We start from the raw sequence: 17,880 nt of genomic DNA on the forward strand, positions 1-17,880 counted from the left end.
AGGCCATTCTTTGTTTAGTTTGTGGTTCACCTCCTTTCTTGTGCTCTTATTTTGCTCCACTTCCTGTTCTGGTTGTATTTTCCCTGCACATGTTTGTCTCCTGCTGCTAATCATCACCTGGGCAGTGTTTATGCCAGTCTCATTTCTTTGTGGGTGTGGGATCATTGTACAAAAGTATCTTGTTTGTCGGAGGAATTTATACAGTTAGTAGCATTTTAGACTTCTTGTTTTCGCATTTCTTTGTAGTTAGCACTTTTTACCAATTTTTCATGCTCAGTTTCCCTGTGCTTGTTTGGTGTACTCTACCTTGGACTTTGGTACTTTTGGTCATTAAACACTCCTAAATCTGCAAGCTGCCTGCTCTTCTGCCTTTTTGAGGTCCCAACCTCTACAAAAGAGATCTTTCCTGACAGAATGATCACACCGACTAAAGAAGTGTTTCTTGCAAAAATCAAGAAGCGAAAGATTTTTGCGGAGATGAAAGCTCTGTGTGCTGTGGTTTTTTCAGGAGGATGAGGAAGTTGAGAACGAGGAGGTCATCTTTCCTGAGGGTGTTGAGGCTTGGAACCGTCTCTTGTCCAAAATAATGGATGCCCAGAGCAGGCACCCGTCCCCGGAGATTGAGGGAAAGACCCGGACTCGACGTACGAATAAGTCGTCCTCTGCACTCTTCTCATGTGATTTTCTTCCCGAGACTTTAGACGGCTGCTTCTCTGTCACCACTTAAGCCCAAATCCGGTGAGTTGGACCCAGACCTGGCATCTGAGTCACGTGCAGGGGCGCACCTTTTAAGGCGCTGTGTGCTTGACGTGTTGATTTCTGACTTTTTTGGACTTTCAAACATTTTCTGCCAATCACCCCCCATTTAGTGAAAGTAAATCAAAGGCTGGGGATGATATGGAAAATGTTTTTTGTTAAGGAATAAAGTCAAGCTCCACTCCCAAAGGCTCAAGCTCCGCCTCTCTTGAGAGTAAAGCTTCAGCTCCACTTCCTGCTCCAGCAATGCATTTTACCAGGGACGAGTGGTATCGGAAGGTGTTGGCTGAGCTGGAAATGGAGCATCAGCTTCTTGTGACGACACCGCCAGCAGCCATGCTTGCTCCAGCTTTGAATCCTGCCCTAGCCAAGCTCGCTCCAGGTTTGACGCCCGCTCTGCTAACATCCTCTCAAGCTGGTCAGAGACCACCATCCTTTCCAGTGGGTCCTCTGACGCCACCACGCTCTCCTCAAGTAATTTGCTGTAAAAATGTTGGTCTCCCTAGTTTTGAACTAAACTCAGGGGGGCTGAGCTGGTGTCATTCCCGGGCCACCAGTTGAACAGCCCTGCTTTACATTCTGCCTTCATTGGATCTTAGTCACCATTGGCTCCCCTGTAACGCTGTCCCTGATGACCAAAACATAGATGTCTGTTAAATGATGCTGCACACTAGGGTTGTCCTGATACCAATATTTTGGTAGCGGTACCAAAATGTACTTCGATACTTTTCGATACTTTTCTAAATAAAGGGGACCACAAACAATTTCATTATTGGCTTTATTTTAACAAAAACTCTTAGGGTACATTAAACATATGTTTCTTATTGCAATCGAAGAACAATTTAGTCCTTAAATAAAATAGTGAACATACTAGACGACTTGTCTTGTAGTAGTAAGTAACCAAACAAAGACTCATTCTATTATTGTGTCTACATTATGAGGGACAAACTGTAAAAATGTTTTATTAATCTACTTGTTCATTTACTGTTAATATCTGCTTATTTTCTGTTTTAACTTGTTCTATCTACACTTCTGTTAAAATGTAATAATCACTTATTCTTCTGTAGTTTGGAAACTTTACATTAGTTTTGGATGATTCCACACATTTAGGTATCGATCCGATACCAAGTAGTTACAGGATCATGCATTGGTCAAAGTCAAAGTCCTCATGTGTCCAGGGACATATTTCCTGAGTTTATAAACATATTATGAATTTTCAAAAAAGGAAATAAGATTTTGTGGTGATAAAAAAATCGATCTAATCATAGTAGTATCTACTAGATACGCTCTTGTACTTGATATCATTACAGTGGATGTCAGGTGTAAATCCACCCATTGCATTTGTTTACATTAAGACGTGCTAGTTTTTGATAGCGGTGACGCCGGTGAGCCATTGTATCCTCCTAGGGTGTGTAGTGAAGCATGTTTAGCTATTCCTCGTCCTCCAGTGATAATGCTACTTATAAGAAACGTACTTCGTCGCCATGGAGGCCAGGATTAGTGATTTAGAAGTAGTTAAAACACTGCCGACTGTGGATGGAAGTTAGCTGCTAGCCATGTCTTAAAGCACCTCTTCCTGAGGATGTTTCAGTGTTATAAGTTCACCTTTATCTTTGGTTTTTACACCAAAATGCGTCCATTCTCACTTTTCTGTCTGCATGTAAGTACTCCGTGATTGTGCGCTGCCGAACATGTTCCTCATCCTCCTCGGGAACCGGTGCTTTTCAAACGGAGTATAGTACCGTTTTTGATTCATTAGTACCGCGATACTATACTAGTAACGGTATACCGTACAACCCTACTGCATACACAACGCGAGCGACGTACGGAACATGTTTAACTCCCCGCAACCTCCCTTTCTGCAGAGTACACAAAGTCCCTAAGTTGCATCATTCAGAAGCAGAAGGCAAGAAGGCCTGACCATATGTGTGGAGCAATACTCCTTGGGAAATAAAAGGCCTTCAGCTGCAAGTTAAAAGAGAGGGAAGGCGAGCGTTCTCTCGCTGGTGCAGCATGGGTAAGGATACCAGCCCCGTGGGGAGATGTGGTGGTGCCGCCATGACATATTTAGGGCATCTGGGAGACTTCACAGAACAGCAAACGTTAACTATTATTCTCTCTAGAAAATGAGAAAAAGAAGAAAGTAGTGCAATAAAAGTAGTGGAATGTGTTGTTTCAGCCAGGATCACATTGCCAGATAGCAACTATTTTGTCAGTTGAAACAAATTCCCGCCATGAATGTGCTTGGAAGACGTTTCATTGTTTATGTTGTGCTACCAACAATTTTTAGGAGCCTCGTGTTTCTGCATGAGTAAACAAACGAGGTGAATGTGCAAACATTTTCTTTGCACCCCGCTGGTGGCAAATTTTGCAAATGATTTCTGAGCCAGGCGGCGGGCGGGCTTGTTTAGTTTCTGGTCGCATGCTCGCTCACCCTCGAAGATCTACAGCGCAGAGCCGCCTGCACTTATCGTGCCCTTTTGTAATATTTGTGTTATATTGTCACTTTTTGCCACAGTCTAACATGTAATATGATTTCACCCATCATGTACTTACATGACTCCTGGACTAGATATTAGGTTCCAGTGGTGGCTGCCTTAAAGGGGACCTCAGCTTCCCCTGAAATGTGAAAAACCCAAATAGTTAATTAATTACAGTAGTACTTATGAGCTCAATTGGTTCAATGACCAAGCTTGTAACTCAAAACACTCGTATCTCAAATCCAATTGAAATTATTACTTTAATCCGTTTGGGCCCCAAAATTGCACAGTTCAACAATTTAACATGCCTCAGTGTCTTTTTACGAATTGAAATCAGAAAGGACGCACATTTCCGGAAGTCTGTGCGTCTATGCTGATTTTTTTTTTTACCGACCCTGCCTTCTCCGGCTCAAAACTTTAGTTTTTTTTTTTTAATCAATTATCGTTTTGTTTTGTTTATATATGCCGGTGTTGTGCCAAAATGTGATTGCCTGCCAAAAATGTATTTCCTCCGCGGGAGCGCACACCACTCACTTATTAACCTGCACTGCTTGGCTTGGTCTGTCCACGGTGGATTACTAGGTGTGAGGCAAACACTTTATCTTCCTGGTTATTGTGTTTAAAATTAGTTAAGCCTTTATCATGTCTGGAAAATGACAGTTTTCTTTTTCTTTGGTATTAATGAGATTTAAAGGACTGTTGTTTGTCCCATGTTGATGTGATAAAACCTATTTCTTGTTTGGAAGATACATTCAATTGTAACTGTTGTTTTTTCGTGCACATTATACATATTTATAAAGTGTTTGGATGTATTCATTTATGTAACATTTTCATTAAATGTAATGTTGCCTGACAAAAAGTGATTCAACTTAATATTTTGATATTTACACATCTCATCTCTGCATATTTGACTAGAATACCCTTATGACCATTACATATATCAAAATATAACATCCTACAGTTAGGGGTGTTACGGTACGTGTATTTGTATTGAACCGTTTCGGTACGGAGGTTTTGGTTCGGTTCGGAGGTGTACCGAACGAGTTTCCACACGAACATATTAAGTAGCCGCCTCCGCTTCCTACTGCCTCTGTGTCTGTCAGTACTCTACACAGCACCCAGCATTGTCCCACCCACACAACCATCTGATTGTTTACAAACAGAACGGTAAGAGCCAATCAGCAGTGCGTATTCAGAGTGGTAACAGCCAATCAGCAGTGCGTATTCAGAGCGCATGTAGTCAGTGCTTAGCGTTTAGCAGGTAAGCATCAGGCCGCGGACTCTCCCCAAATTATAATAAACACCTCCCAGTCAACTACTAGTAACATCACTATGAGCCCGTTGACGTTCTAGAAACCTAAATGGCAACTCAGCTCGCTCGCAGTCCTGGCTTGAGGTGAAGGCTAATTCGCTTTTAGCGCAACGTTAGCTCATTTTGCGGTGTGTGTGTGTGTGTGTGTGTGTGTGTGTGTGCGTGCGTGCATGTGTGTGTGCGTGTGTGTGTGTTTTGTGTGTGCATGTGTGTTACGGACAGCAAAGCCCTGTCTGTTATTTCACTTTACCTTTTTCTGTGTTGATTGAGTTGTTTTGAAGCAGGACATTATGTTAAATGAAGAGTTTCTGTCTCTGATAGTTGATATAATAATGTAACTGCATCATTAAGCCTACATGAACTCCATGGTGTTCAGGGGTGAATAGTCCCCCCTATTGCTATTGTACCATTTTTTCAGCTATAGTTACATTAATCATTAGTAATGCAGCCGCCTAGTTTTGAATGGCAGGGTCCCTGCTATCACATGTTGATAAAAATATAACATTTACATAATAAAAATCAACTACAGGCTTCCCAAATGATGTAATAAATTAAGCGTGATGAGTTGACTTGAAACTGTTTAATGTTGCACTTTTTATATGTAGAAGAAAAGTTTTGTTATTTTATTGTATCTGAGCAACAACTTGAGGCAGTTTAATGTTGATTAACATGGGCAGAATTATTATAGCGTTCCCAATGTTAAGAGGATAAAGCCATTGTTTACAAATTTGGTAAATAAATAACCAAAAAATGTGTATTTTGTTGTTTTCTTACTGTACCGAAAATGAACCGAACCGTGACCTCTAAACCGAGGTACATACCGAACCAAAATTTTTGTGTACCGTTACACCCCTACCTACAGTACAGTTTACGTGTTAAAATCTACCCAAATGACCACTTTGCTGCTGTCAAAAATAGATTTCAAGTAACATTTTGATACTGACACATCTCATCTCTGCATATCTTACCCTTTACCATTTATGACAACCGTTTTCCAAAATACAATATAGAATGTGAGATATAACAGGATAATGCATACATGTATCATTTGTTTTCAAAACGGTTACAAAACAGTTACTGTGGGACCCCATTTTGATAATTCCTAGCGCCAACACTGATGCCTTTTAAAAAGAAAAACAAACTTTTAGATAAATGTAATGTATACAATACAGTCAATCAATCATAGTGTATTTTTATAGCTCTCAAAGGGCTTCAGAAACCACAATGACATCCCCTGATCTGAACCTACATTCGGACAAGGAAAAACTCCAAAAGCCCAATAATGTGCAGAGGTGGGTAAATCAGCCAAAGAATTTACTCAAGTAAGAGTACTGTTACTTTACTGCCTCCACCGAGGGGGAAGAAAAATGTGTGCACACCCCCTATCTTTCCAACGCAACTATAACTAGTATAATTTGTCTATAAAATTGTTATAAGTACACCTCTGCATAGCATTGAATCCATATTAACATTGAAGAAAAAAGAATAGAATACAATACAATATAATAGATTTATTGTCATTGTGTAGCCAAGGCGAATCTGCTCGTCCCGACTACACTGTGTCGTGTTTAGGTTCACCGTGACAAGGAGGGACACGGATAACCCAAGTTTAATTGTGCATTGTATTTAAATCACAAAAGGAGATGTGTGTGAGCTCCTTCACTGCCAAACATGCCTCAGTCAGGTGCAAAGCAGACTGACTTAATATGTTTAAATGTATCAAAAAAAATAAAACAATAGAACAAATGTCACTGACACTTTTCACGTGAAATGAAACACATATGGTACAAAATAATAATGCAATTCAACTGTATGAAATAACCAAAACAAATAAATAAAACATTTAAGTGAATAAAACAACCAGAAACATACCTGCACTGTGCTGAAATCACAAAAGGAGATATGTGTGAGCTCCTTCCCTGCCAAACATGCCTAGATGGAAACATGCACTTTCAGTACATATGGCAGAAGCTTGGATTGGCACACTCACAGGGAGACGAAAAACATATGGGCAAGCCTGATAGTTAGCTTACTTTTCTCTCGTCCAAAAATGTCCCCAAAACTACACCGAATGAAATAAGACAAATTTTCTTATGATAATTACACCATAATTATTTGTGTTGAATGGTTATTTCACCTCCCAAAAAGTAACTGTTCATCCTCCACTGCACCAACGTACGTACCGACCTCAGTCAGGTGGAAAGCAAACTGATTGAAGAGAGGCGGAAGTAACGTAACATCCTTTACCCTTCAAAATAAAGCTCCGTACTGTGACGATCATTTAGGATGTATCAAAATAAAACCGTAAATGTTCAATAAAATCTAAAAAATAATAAAAAGAGAAACGAAACCAAGTTACTGAAAACAGATTTTGGTGAAATCAATACATAAATAAAAACATTGTAATTGTATCCCTTCTCACATGTTGGAATTGCACTTAAATAATACAACGTAATTAGTTTACTGACATTGCTTTTAGTCAGAAAATGTTTAAAGTGCATCCATTTGCCTGAAAATATAAAAAAAAAAAATATTGTCATTATTTGAATCATATACATTCTATGACCGACTTGAACCATTTGACACTGAAAAATAAATAAACTCAACAAATAATAATACATTCAAATTGATTAGCACCATTAAGTCTGGAGCACAATACACAAAACACTTAAACCAACAAAACAAAAGTGAATAAAACAATGTGTGCTGATTTTATCTTATTTTTTTATCAAAATGAGGAAGTCAGGATTAATGACTACAATGAGCACATTTTGAAGTCCACAGCTTTTGGAAGCGGGGTTTAAAGTATGATACTGTATGATACTGATATAGCATATTCCCCGCAGTCACACGTACCCCCCATGGCATCACATCGCTCGGGAATAACTGCCTTAGAGTAATATCATCAAACTTGATCAAACTAAATTTTTTAATATGACTTAAGTAAAAGTAAACATATGCATCCAAATAATTGCTTGGTTAATAATATAAGTAATTATTCAGTGAAAAAAAAACTACTCAATTACTGAGTAACTGGTGATAAAATTCTGATTTAGTTGCTATTTTTAATGCATCTTGCACTGCAAACGTAGTTGACTGTTAAAGACTTAAAAAGCAGGTTTTGATCAAAGATTTCCCTGCTGTGAGATGTTACATGATGTTGCTGGTGTACAATCTATTGTGCTAATAACAATTCTAATAAAAATAAATGAGTTATTTACACATAAAGATTTTGTAAATGTTTATTTACATACCTTAATTGTTTCTAAACGGTGTCTGTAACACGGCAGTAAAAGGGCTGATCAAACAAAACAGAAGTCATCGTCATGGACCCACTAGCTGCGGAAGCTAGCTCTCCAATCAGCTAAACAGACTCAATAACTCCACGGCGACGTTTTGGTGAATTTATTGAGGAATTTGTGAAACTGAAACAATACAAAAAGAATGCCATTGTAAGTTAAGAATACTAACAGATACATTTGTAAATGTGTTAGCATTTTAACTAATGCTAATACTGCTAGCTTCATTGCATTATCAAAGCGTGTACAAATATGCATGAAAACACTCCTACAGACATCACACGTGGGACGGTTTGCTAAGTAAGAATTGTTTTAGTTATATTGTAAAACTTACAAAGGTTGCTTGGAGTGATGAAAGAAGAATCCATACCTGTAGAAGTGCTATGGATGATTAGAAGACGGAACAGCACTTATAGCTCCGGTTCAAAGCTTTAAACGGCAGGAAACACTGTTGACATTCACTCAGCGGCACCTGCAGTGAGCAAACTCGTCCAAAAGATGGCGCCACAGCACAAACAAAAACACACCATGTCAGTGTCTTTGCTTGTATTTTATGAAAAATATTTGCATTGTGGCCGTCAGCGAAGAAAAATCCATAAATTAGCCGCACCGTTTTATAAGCCGCAGGGTACAAAGTGTAGGAAAAACGTATTGGCCGATAACAATACCGATAAATACTGGTACCGATAAGGAATATCGATCGGATTGTATCAATACCTAATAATATACATCCCTAAATATTACACTTGCAGGTTTCCATTTGTTCCATGGATATTCGAGTGTAGGCGGTCCCTGTAGGCCACTTGTCAAAAACTGTGAGCGAGGTAGCCGGGTCCACCAAGCAGCCAACAGACTTTGCTGATGTTGTTGTTGCTGTGCAGCCAAGCAGTCTTGAAGCTGTAAGACAGCCTCAACACTCACTTGTGAAGTCCCCTGACTCTCGGGCCTCTCGTAGGTCCCGAAAGAAAAAAAAAAGGCAAGAGCGCCAAAGACGATGGACAGTTTTAATACAGCAGCTCTGCCCTCTGGGGAGTCGGCTAGCAGGGAAGCCCCTGCAGATGTTATGGGTGGCGGTGGCAAAATGAAGCACATCCATTTCGGGCAGCCTGCGGGATGACGTGACGACGCAGGCCTCTGAAGGGGTTTGTTGTCGTCTTGTCTCTCACACGAGTCTCTCAGAATTACACAACGCTGGAATCCCGCATAAGAGCGAGTCAGGAGCATTGATTCCATCCTTTCTGACTTTGACTATTTGGGCTTACAGCGCAGCACACAGTCCCTGGTCTGATGTGAAGGAAGGGGAGAAAGCTGCAGTTCAAGTGAAATAATGGTCGCTTTGGGGGACATTACCGTATTGTTTGGACTATAAGGCTCACTTAAAATCCTTTCATTTTCTCAAAACAGTGCGCCTTATAACCCGGTGCGCCTCAGATACAGAATAATTTTGGTTGTGCTTACCGACCTTAAAGCTATTTTATTTGGTACTAGGTGAAATGAAATGATAAGTGTGACCAGTAGATGGCAGTCACACATAAGAGATACGTCTAGACTGCCATATGACTCAAGTAAACAACAGCAACATTTTATATGTTCCATTGAAAATATAGAACATTACACACGGCGCTCCTTTAAAGGCCTACTGAAATGATTTTTTTTTATTTAAACGGGAATAGCAGATCCCTTCTATGTGTCATACTTGATCATTTTGCGATATTGCCATATTTTTGCTGAAAATATTTAGTATAGAACAACGTCGATTAAGTTCGCAACTTTTGGTCTCTGATAAAAAAAAACCTTGCCCCTACCGGAAGTAGCGTGACGTTGTCAGTTGTTCACTCCCTCATATTTTCCTATTGTTTTCAACGCAGCTAGAGCGATTCGGACCATTACCCCATTAATTTGAGCGAGGATGAAAGATTCGTGGACGAGGAACGTTAGAGTGACGGACTAGAATGCAGTGAAATACATATTTTTTTTCGCTCTGACCGTAACTTAGGTACAAGCTGGCTCATTGGATTCCACACTCTCTCCTTTTTCTATTGTGGATCACGGATTTGTATTTTAAACCACCTCGGATACTATATCCTCTTGAAAATGAGAGTCGAGAACGCGAAATGGACATTCAGTGCCTTTTATCTCCACGACAATACATCGGCGAAACGCTTTAGCTACGAGCTAACGTGATAGCATCGTGCTTTAACTGCATATAGAAACAAAAAAAATAAACCCCTGACTGGAAGGATAGATAGAAAATCAACAATACTATTAAACCGTGGACATGTAAATACACGGTTAATGCTTTCCAGGCTGGCGAAGGTTAACAATGCTGTGCTAACGACGCCATTGAAGCTAACTTAGCAACTTAGCAACCAGACCGCACAGAGCTATGCTAAAAACATTAGCTCTCCACCTACGCCAGCCAGCCCTCATCTGCTCATCAACACCCGTGCTCACCTGCGTTCCAGCGATCGGCGGAAGGACGAAGGACTTCACCCGATGCGTTTGGCGGCCCGGAGACGTAGGAAGTCAAGGTGAGGTCGCCGGCTAGCGCGTCTGCTCTCCAACAAAGTCCTCCTGGTTGTGTTGCTGTAGTCCGCTGCTAATACACCGATCCCACCTACAACTGTCTTCTTTGCAGCCTTCATTGTTCATTAAACAAATTGCAAAAGATGTCCAGAATACTGTGGAATTATGAAATGAAAACAGAGCTTTTTGTATAGTATTCTACGGGGTACCATAACTTCCGTTAAACTGACTTCGTCACGCGCATACGTCATCATACCGTGAAGTTTCAGCCGGATATTTCCCGGGAAATTTTAAATGTCACTTTATAAGTTAACCTGGCCGTATTGGCATGTGTTGCAATGTTAAGATTTCATCATTGATATATAAACTATCAGACTGCGTGGTCGGTAATAGTGGGTTTCAGTAGGCCTTTAATGCGCCTTAAAATCCGGTGCACCTTTTGTATGAAAATATACCTGAATAGACCCACTCATCGGCAGTGTGCCTTATAATCCGGTGCGTCCTATGGTCCAGAAAATACGGTATTTTGACTATATGACACTATTGCTATGATGCTTCCCTGGTATGTTAACACGCTGAGGTGAGAGCATGAAGGTTCGGTCAGGTGACTTATCAAAATGACACCAAGAAGAGGGCACACTTCACATTATTAAAATGAACCTTTTTTTTTTTAACACCCTCTAGTGCCAAGGCTGAACCCTCGGGGTTGTGAAAAAAAAGTTGTTACTTTATTTGATTGATTGATTGAGACTTTTATTAGTAGGTTGCACAGTGAAGTACATATTCCGTACAATTGACCACTAAATGGTAACACCCGAATAAGTTTTTCAACTTGTTTAAGTCGGGGTCCACTTAAATTGATTCATGATACAGATATATACTATCAGATATATACTATCATCATAATACAGTCATCACACAAGATAATCACATTGAATTATTTACATTATTTACAATCAGGGGTGTGGAGGGGGGCGGGGAGGGGGGGTAGGATATGGACAGCAAGTAGTGGACATAGAGAGAGAGAGAGAGAGAGAGAGAGAGAGAGAGAGAGAGAGAGAGAGAGAGAGAGAGAGAGAGAGAGAGAGAGAGATCAGAAGGCATAAGAAAAAGTATCTGCATTTGATTGTTTACATTTGATTATTAGCAATCTGGGGAGGGTGTTAGTTTAGGGTTGTAGCTGCCTGGAGGTGAACTTTTATTGCGGTTTTGAAGGAGGATAGAGATGCCCTTTCTTTTATACCTGTTGGGAGCGCATTCCAGATTGTTGTGGCATACAAAGAGAATGAGTTAAGACCTTTGTTAGTTCGGAATCTGGGTTTAACGTGGCTAGTGGAGCTCCCCCTGGTGTTGTGGTTATGGCGGTCATTTACGTTAAGGAAGTAGTTTGACATGTACTTCGGTATCAGGGAGGTGTAGTGGATTTTATAGACTAGGCTCAGTGCAAGTTGTTTAACTCTGTCCTCCACCTTGAGCCAGCCCACTTTGGAGAAGTGGGTAGGAGTGAGGTGGGATCTGGGGTGGAGGTCTAGAAGTAACCTGACTAGCTTGTTCTGGGATGTTTGGAGTTTAGATTTGAGGGTTTTGGAGGTGCTAGGGTACCAGGAGGTGCATGCGTAATCGAAAAAGGGTTGAACGAGAGTTCCCGCCAGAATCATCATGGTGCTTTTGTTGACCAGAGAGGAGATTCTGTAGAGAAATCTCGTTCGTTGGTTAACCTTTTTGATTACCTTGGTTGCCATTTTATCACAGGAAAGGTTAGCCTCTAGAATGGAACCTAGGTAGGTGACCTCATCTTTCCTGGTGATAACAATGTCACCCACTTTTATAGTGAAGTCATTGACTTTCTTAAGGTTGATGTGGGACCCAAACAGGATGGATTCAGTTTTACCCAAGTGAATGGATAGCTTGTTGTCAGCGAGCCAGGTGCAAGTTCTACAGAGCTCAGCACTGAGGATTTTCTCCACATGTGACTTGTCCTTGTCGGATACCAGCAGGGCAGAGTCATCCGCAAACAAAAACAATTCACAGTCGCATGCCGATGACAAGTCGTTTATGTATATTAGGAACAGTAAAGGTCCCAATATACTGATTTGGGGGACTCCATAGCTCACCGAGAGGGGGGGACGGACACGGTGCCGTTTACCTCTACCACATGCTCCCTCCCCTCCGAGTAAGATTGCATCCAGCTCCATGAGGTTTTGTTAAATCCGATTGCTCTGAGCTTATCCAACAGTATAGCGTGGTTAACGGTGTCAAAGGCCTTCTGAAGGTCCAGCATGACCATGCCACAGTATTTGCCCGTGTCCACCTCATGTTTGATGTGGTCGGTCAGATAGAGAAGGCATGTGTCAGTGGAGTGGTTAGTTCTGAAGCCGGATTGGAATTTGTACATGAGTTTATTAGTGGCAAGGTAACTATCGACCTGTTCATAAACTATTTTCTCCATTACTTTCGAAATGGAACTGAGAATAGAAACAGGTCGGTAGTTGCCAGGTTCCAATTTGCTTCCTTTTTTAAAGAGGGGAGTTACTCTTGCTATCTTAAAATCTTTTGGTCCTTGGCCTTGTGTAATTGATAGGTTCATTATGTGCGTGATGATCGGGGCAATGATGGAGGCAGAGTCCCTGAGGAATCTGGAGGGATTATTATCAAGGCCGGTGGCCTTGTTTGGGTGGAGCGCGCTAAATTTTTTAAAGACCTCATCAGCTGTGACCATTTCTAATTTGAAATCATCGTTGGATACTCCTAGCTTTCTGTAGAAGGCTTTAATGTGTTCTACACCAAAGCGACCAGAGTGGTGGGACAGTTTGTTGACAAGAGTTGCGGCTATGCTGGTGAAAAAGGTGTTCAAATAAGTTATATAATTACTAACTGAATTACTCTTTAATACATGTAAATAATTACTGGGGAAAGTCATTAATATGTTACCGCACTTAAACAATTAAAAACAATTCTAATATCTGGCATATGCAGTTGAGAGACGTATTTTATTGAGAGCACACTGTGCGTGTGGTCTCTGTGTTTAAAAGGCGGGGCCTGCTGCCTAGAGACGTGTGACGACATTGAGGATTTTCGACGGAGCTGTTTTTGTTAGCTTTACAGTTAGCAGCCGCAGTTTGTCGGCTCTGACTCGAGCTCTTTTGAATCTTTAATCTGATTGTGTTGCCTCTGCTTAATAAATGGGAGGAATGTGCTTCGATGGCTGTTATATCTTCTTGTCATTAAACGGTGTATTGTTTCGATGGAAAGTTTGTCGCTTGAATCATTGTTGTTGATGATTTATTCCCATTGTGTGCGTATGTTGTCTGCTGTGTCACAGTGTGATGGAGCCTCTTCATTTTTGATATCTAGTCAATTTCAGTGCGGTGCTGCTTGTTTTCACAAGTAAAAAGACATTTCTTTCATTGAACTTGCTGTACTCATGACGACGTCTTGTTGTCGACCCAAAACCACATCAAAAGTAGCCTGCCACGTTTCATCGAGCTATCGCTAACGGCGTTGTAACAGACTTAAAAGTAATTAATTGGAATACGCGTTACTAGTAAAAGTAAGAGTTACGAACGGAAAATCTGAATCGGACATCCCATCCTACGGACAATCTGCCCGTGCCCTTGCACAGAAGTTTTGCCTTATCAACCAATCTCGCGAAAGTTTTTCACACATATGCTTGTCAGTCCCAAAATCCGTGGCTAAATGTCAAAAGTTACAAACTTAGTGTTTTGTAGAGTATACGTTACAAATGTGTGATCTGTGACATTGTTACAAGTGGATGAATAGGATTTTTAAAAATCCTACAGTTTTGCAGTTTACAGGATTGTGACGTAGCCTAGTTACATCAGTTATTTTCATTTTAACAAACAGAGTGACTCCTTGCTTCAGCACAAAAGAGGACACAACTCGTAAATGGATGCATCCAATTAACACTTGTTGTCTCTTTAACGCCGTCACACGTTTGCTCTTTCCATTTGGATGGCTCATCTGCAGCTTGTCACCTCCACCATTTGCGCTGACCGTCAGCTAAAGAGCTCCATTGTTCCCGTGGGTCCGTGGCAAAGTCTTTTTTATTTCCACAAAGTCTGAAAACAACATTTCCCAACTCATCAAGTCTCAGCGCTTTCTCTCTTTCTGACTGTATGCACTTTTGCACCAAGCTCTGCAAACGTTGACAGGTGTTTGATTCTTATTAGCAACCACAAGTGATTCATTCGCAAGTTACCGCCGCTTGAAATTGAGAATGCCACCACAAAGTGTTTCAAAGGTGAGCTGTTAAACTCATTTTTGGTCCTTTCGTGTTACATTTTTGGACAGGCAGCAACACAACGCTTTGTGAACCTGCATCACTCCTTGGTTTTTCGGCATCCCTCTGAAATGGTCCATGTAATTAACTGCACCCCCCTGTTTTATAGATGGCAACAAGCTAGCCTTGCAGACATGCTGTCAATTACTGTGTGAGCTTGAAACAGGTCAGGATGAATATGTATTACATTTGGGAAGCCACCCTTTGGCAGGCCCCACTTTGTGCACCCTGGTTCTAGATCAGGGGTCTTCAACAGGGGGTCCCTGACAGCCACAGGGTCCACGGAGGTACGACAAGGGGGGGTCATAAAATCAAAAACCCAAAACCAGGGAAGTTGGCATGTTGTGTAATTCGTAAATAAAAACAGAATACATTGATTTGCAAATCCTTTTCAACTTATACTCAATTGATTAGACTGCAAAGACAAGATATTTAATGTTCACACTGAGAAACTTGATTTTTTTTTTGCAAATAATCATTAACTTTGAATTTAATGGCAGCAACACATTGCAAACAAGTTGTCACAGGGGCATTGTTACCACTGTGTTACATGGCTTTTCCTTTTAACAACACTCAGTAAACGTTTGGGAACTGAGGAGACACATTTTTGAAGTGGGATTCTTTCCCATTCTTGCTTGATGTACAGCTTAAGTTGTTCAACAGTCCGGGGTCTCCGTTGTTGTATTTTAGGCTTCATATTGCGCCACACATTGTCAATGGGAGACAGGTCTGGACTACAGGCAGGCCAGTCTAATACCCAGTGTAAATGGCAGCAAATTTTGTTCATGAGAAAAATGCAGTTCTGTCATGTTACGTTTTTTTTGTGCCTTTATTTTGAAGAACTCACTCTAATTCTGTTACTTCCTTTATTGCTGATGCTTGACTTCCTGCTGCCGTTCCGTCTGACATCAACAGTGCATACTCACGTTACTCCAGGACTGGTAAAACATGCTGAAAAATATATATTTCTCATATTCTGTGTGAACATTTGTGAGAGGTTATTTTATTGTGCCTCGTGTTTGTGTTGTTTATATGTCACATTTAATGAGAGTCACTACGAGCTGTGTGTGGAAGCTTGGCTAACAAGTTGAGCAAACTTAGCGCCCTTGGAAGCGGAAGGAGGTAGGAGGAGACTAATGGTTTTATTTATTGTAAATTAAGTGGTTCATTTTATTCAAAACAAACGGATAAATGTCATTATTTTATTTACTAAAAAAGATTTGTTTATAAGTTTAAAAATGTAAACATGATTTATGCATTGTTTATGGAAATTTGGTACAATGGCATTTGTATTTTCTGTCCATCTTCATAGTTTTCACGGTGTCAAAATTGTGAGGAGAAAAGGAGAGAATTAAAGTTGCACCAGTCAAAGCTCTCTGCATCTTGTGTCATTAATCCAAGTGGGCCGCTACACCCAGACTGTTTTACTACGAGGCCACGCTGTTGTAACACGTGGCTTGGCATTTTCTTGCTGTCCATGATAACGTTGCTTCGATGGCAACATATGTTGCTCCAAAACCTGTATGTACCTTTCAGCATTAATGGTGCCTTCACAGATGTGTAAGTTACCCATGTCTTGGGCACTAATACACCCCCATACCATCACAGATGCTGGCTTTTACACTTTGCGCCTAGTACAATCTGGATGGTTCTTTTCCTCTTTGGTCCAGAGGACACAACGTCCACAGTTTCCAAAAACAATTTGAAATGTGACCTCCTCAGACCACAGAACACTTTTCCACTTTGCATCAGTCCATCTTAGATGAGCTCAGGCCCAGCAAAGTCGACAGCGTTTCTGGGTGTTGTTGATAAATGGCTTTGGCTTTACACAGTAGAGTTTTAACTTGCACTTACAGATGTAGCCACCAAGTGTAATTACTGACATTGGTTTTCTGAAGTGTTCCTGAGCCCATGTGGTGATATCCTTTACACACCGATGTCGGTTTTTGATGCAGTACCACCTGAGGGATTAAAGGTCCGTAATATCATCGCTTACATGCAGTGATTTCTCCAGATTCTCTGAACCTTTTGATGATATTACGGACAGTAGATGGTAAAATCCCTAGATTCCTTGCAATAGCTCCTTGAGAAATGTTTTTCTTAAACTGCTGGACAATTTGCTCACGCATTTGTTCACAAAGTGTTGACCCTCGCCTCATCCTTGTTTTTGAATTACTGAGCATTTCATGGAAGCTGCTTTTATACCCAATCATGGCACCCACCTGTTCCCAATTAGCCTGTTCACCTGTGGGATGTTCCATATAAGTGTTTGATGAGCATTCCTCAACTTTCTCAGTCTTTTTTGCCACTTGTGCAAGCTTTTTCGAAACATGTTGCAGGCATCAAATTCCAAGTGAAGCTAGGCGAACACACGTCTACAACGCTAAATATATCCTGTGGTGTACCTCAGGGATCAATACTAGGACCTAAATTATTCAATCTCTATATAAATGACATTTGTAAAGTTACAAAAGATTTAAAGTTAGTATTATTTGCGGATGATACAACAGCGTTTTGTTCAGGAGAGAACACACAGGAGATAATACAAATAATAACAGAAGAAATTAACAAATTAAAAAGATGGTTTGACAAAACAGACTATCGTTGAATCTCAGTAAAACTAAGATAATGCTATTTGGTAACAGTAGAAGAGAAAGTCAAACACAAATACAAATAGACGGAATAGAAATTGAAAGAGTAAACGAAACCAAATTTCTAGGTATAATGATTGATGATAAATTGAACTGGAAATCTCACGTAAAAAATATACAACATAAAGTTGCAAGAAACACGTCAATAATGAATAAAGCAAAACATGTTCTAGACCAAAAATCCCTTCATATTCTCTACTGCTCACTAGTGTTACCATATCTGACCTACTGTGTAGAAATATGAGGAAATAATTACAAAAGTACACTTCATTCATTAACGGTGATACAAAAAAGATCAGTTAGAATAATACATAATGTTGGATATAGAGAACATACAAACCCTTTATTTATTGAATCAAAAATACTGAAATTCCACGACATAGTGAATTTGCAAACAGCTAAAATTATGCACAAATCAAACTATAACCTGCTACCCAAGAATATACAACAATTATTCTCAAAAAAAGAGGAGGAGAAATATAATCTTAGAGAAAAACGTAATTTAAAACATTTGTTTGCACGTACAACACTTAAGACCTTCAGTATATCAGTATGT

The 17,880-nt window shown here is 40.3% G+C and overlaps 1 long non-coding RNA gene across 1 annotated transcript; it reads right to left on the bottom strand.

Moving 5' to 3' along the window:
* Window positions 1-1,523: 1,523 nt before the first annotated feature.
* Window positions 1,524-6,766, bottom strand: LOC133651544 (uncharacterized). Its single transcript, XR_009826432.1, has 5 exons — window positions 6,686-6,766; window positions 6,582-6,610; window positions 6,421-6,480; window positions 3,313-3,375; window positions 1,524-2,875 (listed from the first exon to the last, which is right to left on the bottom strand). It is a non-coding gene; the product is annotated as an uncharacterized LOC133651544 (long non-coding RNA).
* Window positions 6,767-17,880: the final 11,114 nt, after the last annotated feature.

Source organism: Entelurus aequoreus, linkage group LG06, assembly GCF_033978785.1.
Source record: "Entelurus aequoreus isolate RoL-2023_Sb linkage group LG06, RoL_Eaeq_v1.1, whole genome shotgun sequence".
Classification (NCBI taxonomy): domain Eukaryota; kingdom Metazoa; phylum Chordata; class Actinopteri; order Syngnathiformes; family Syngnathidae; genus Entelurus; species Entelurus aequoreus.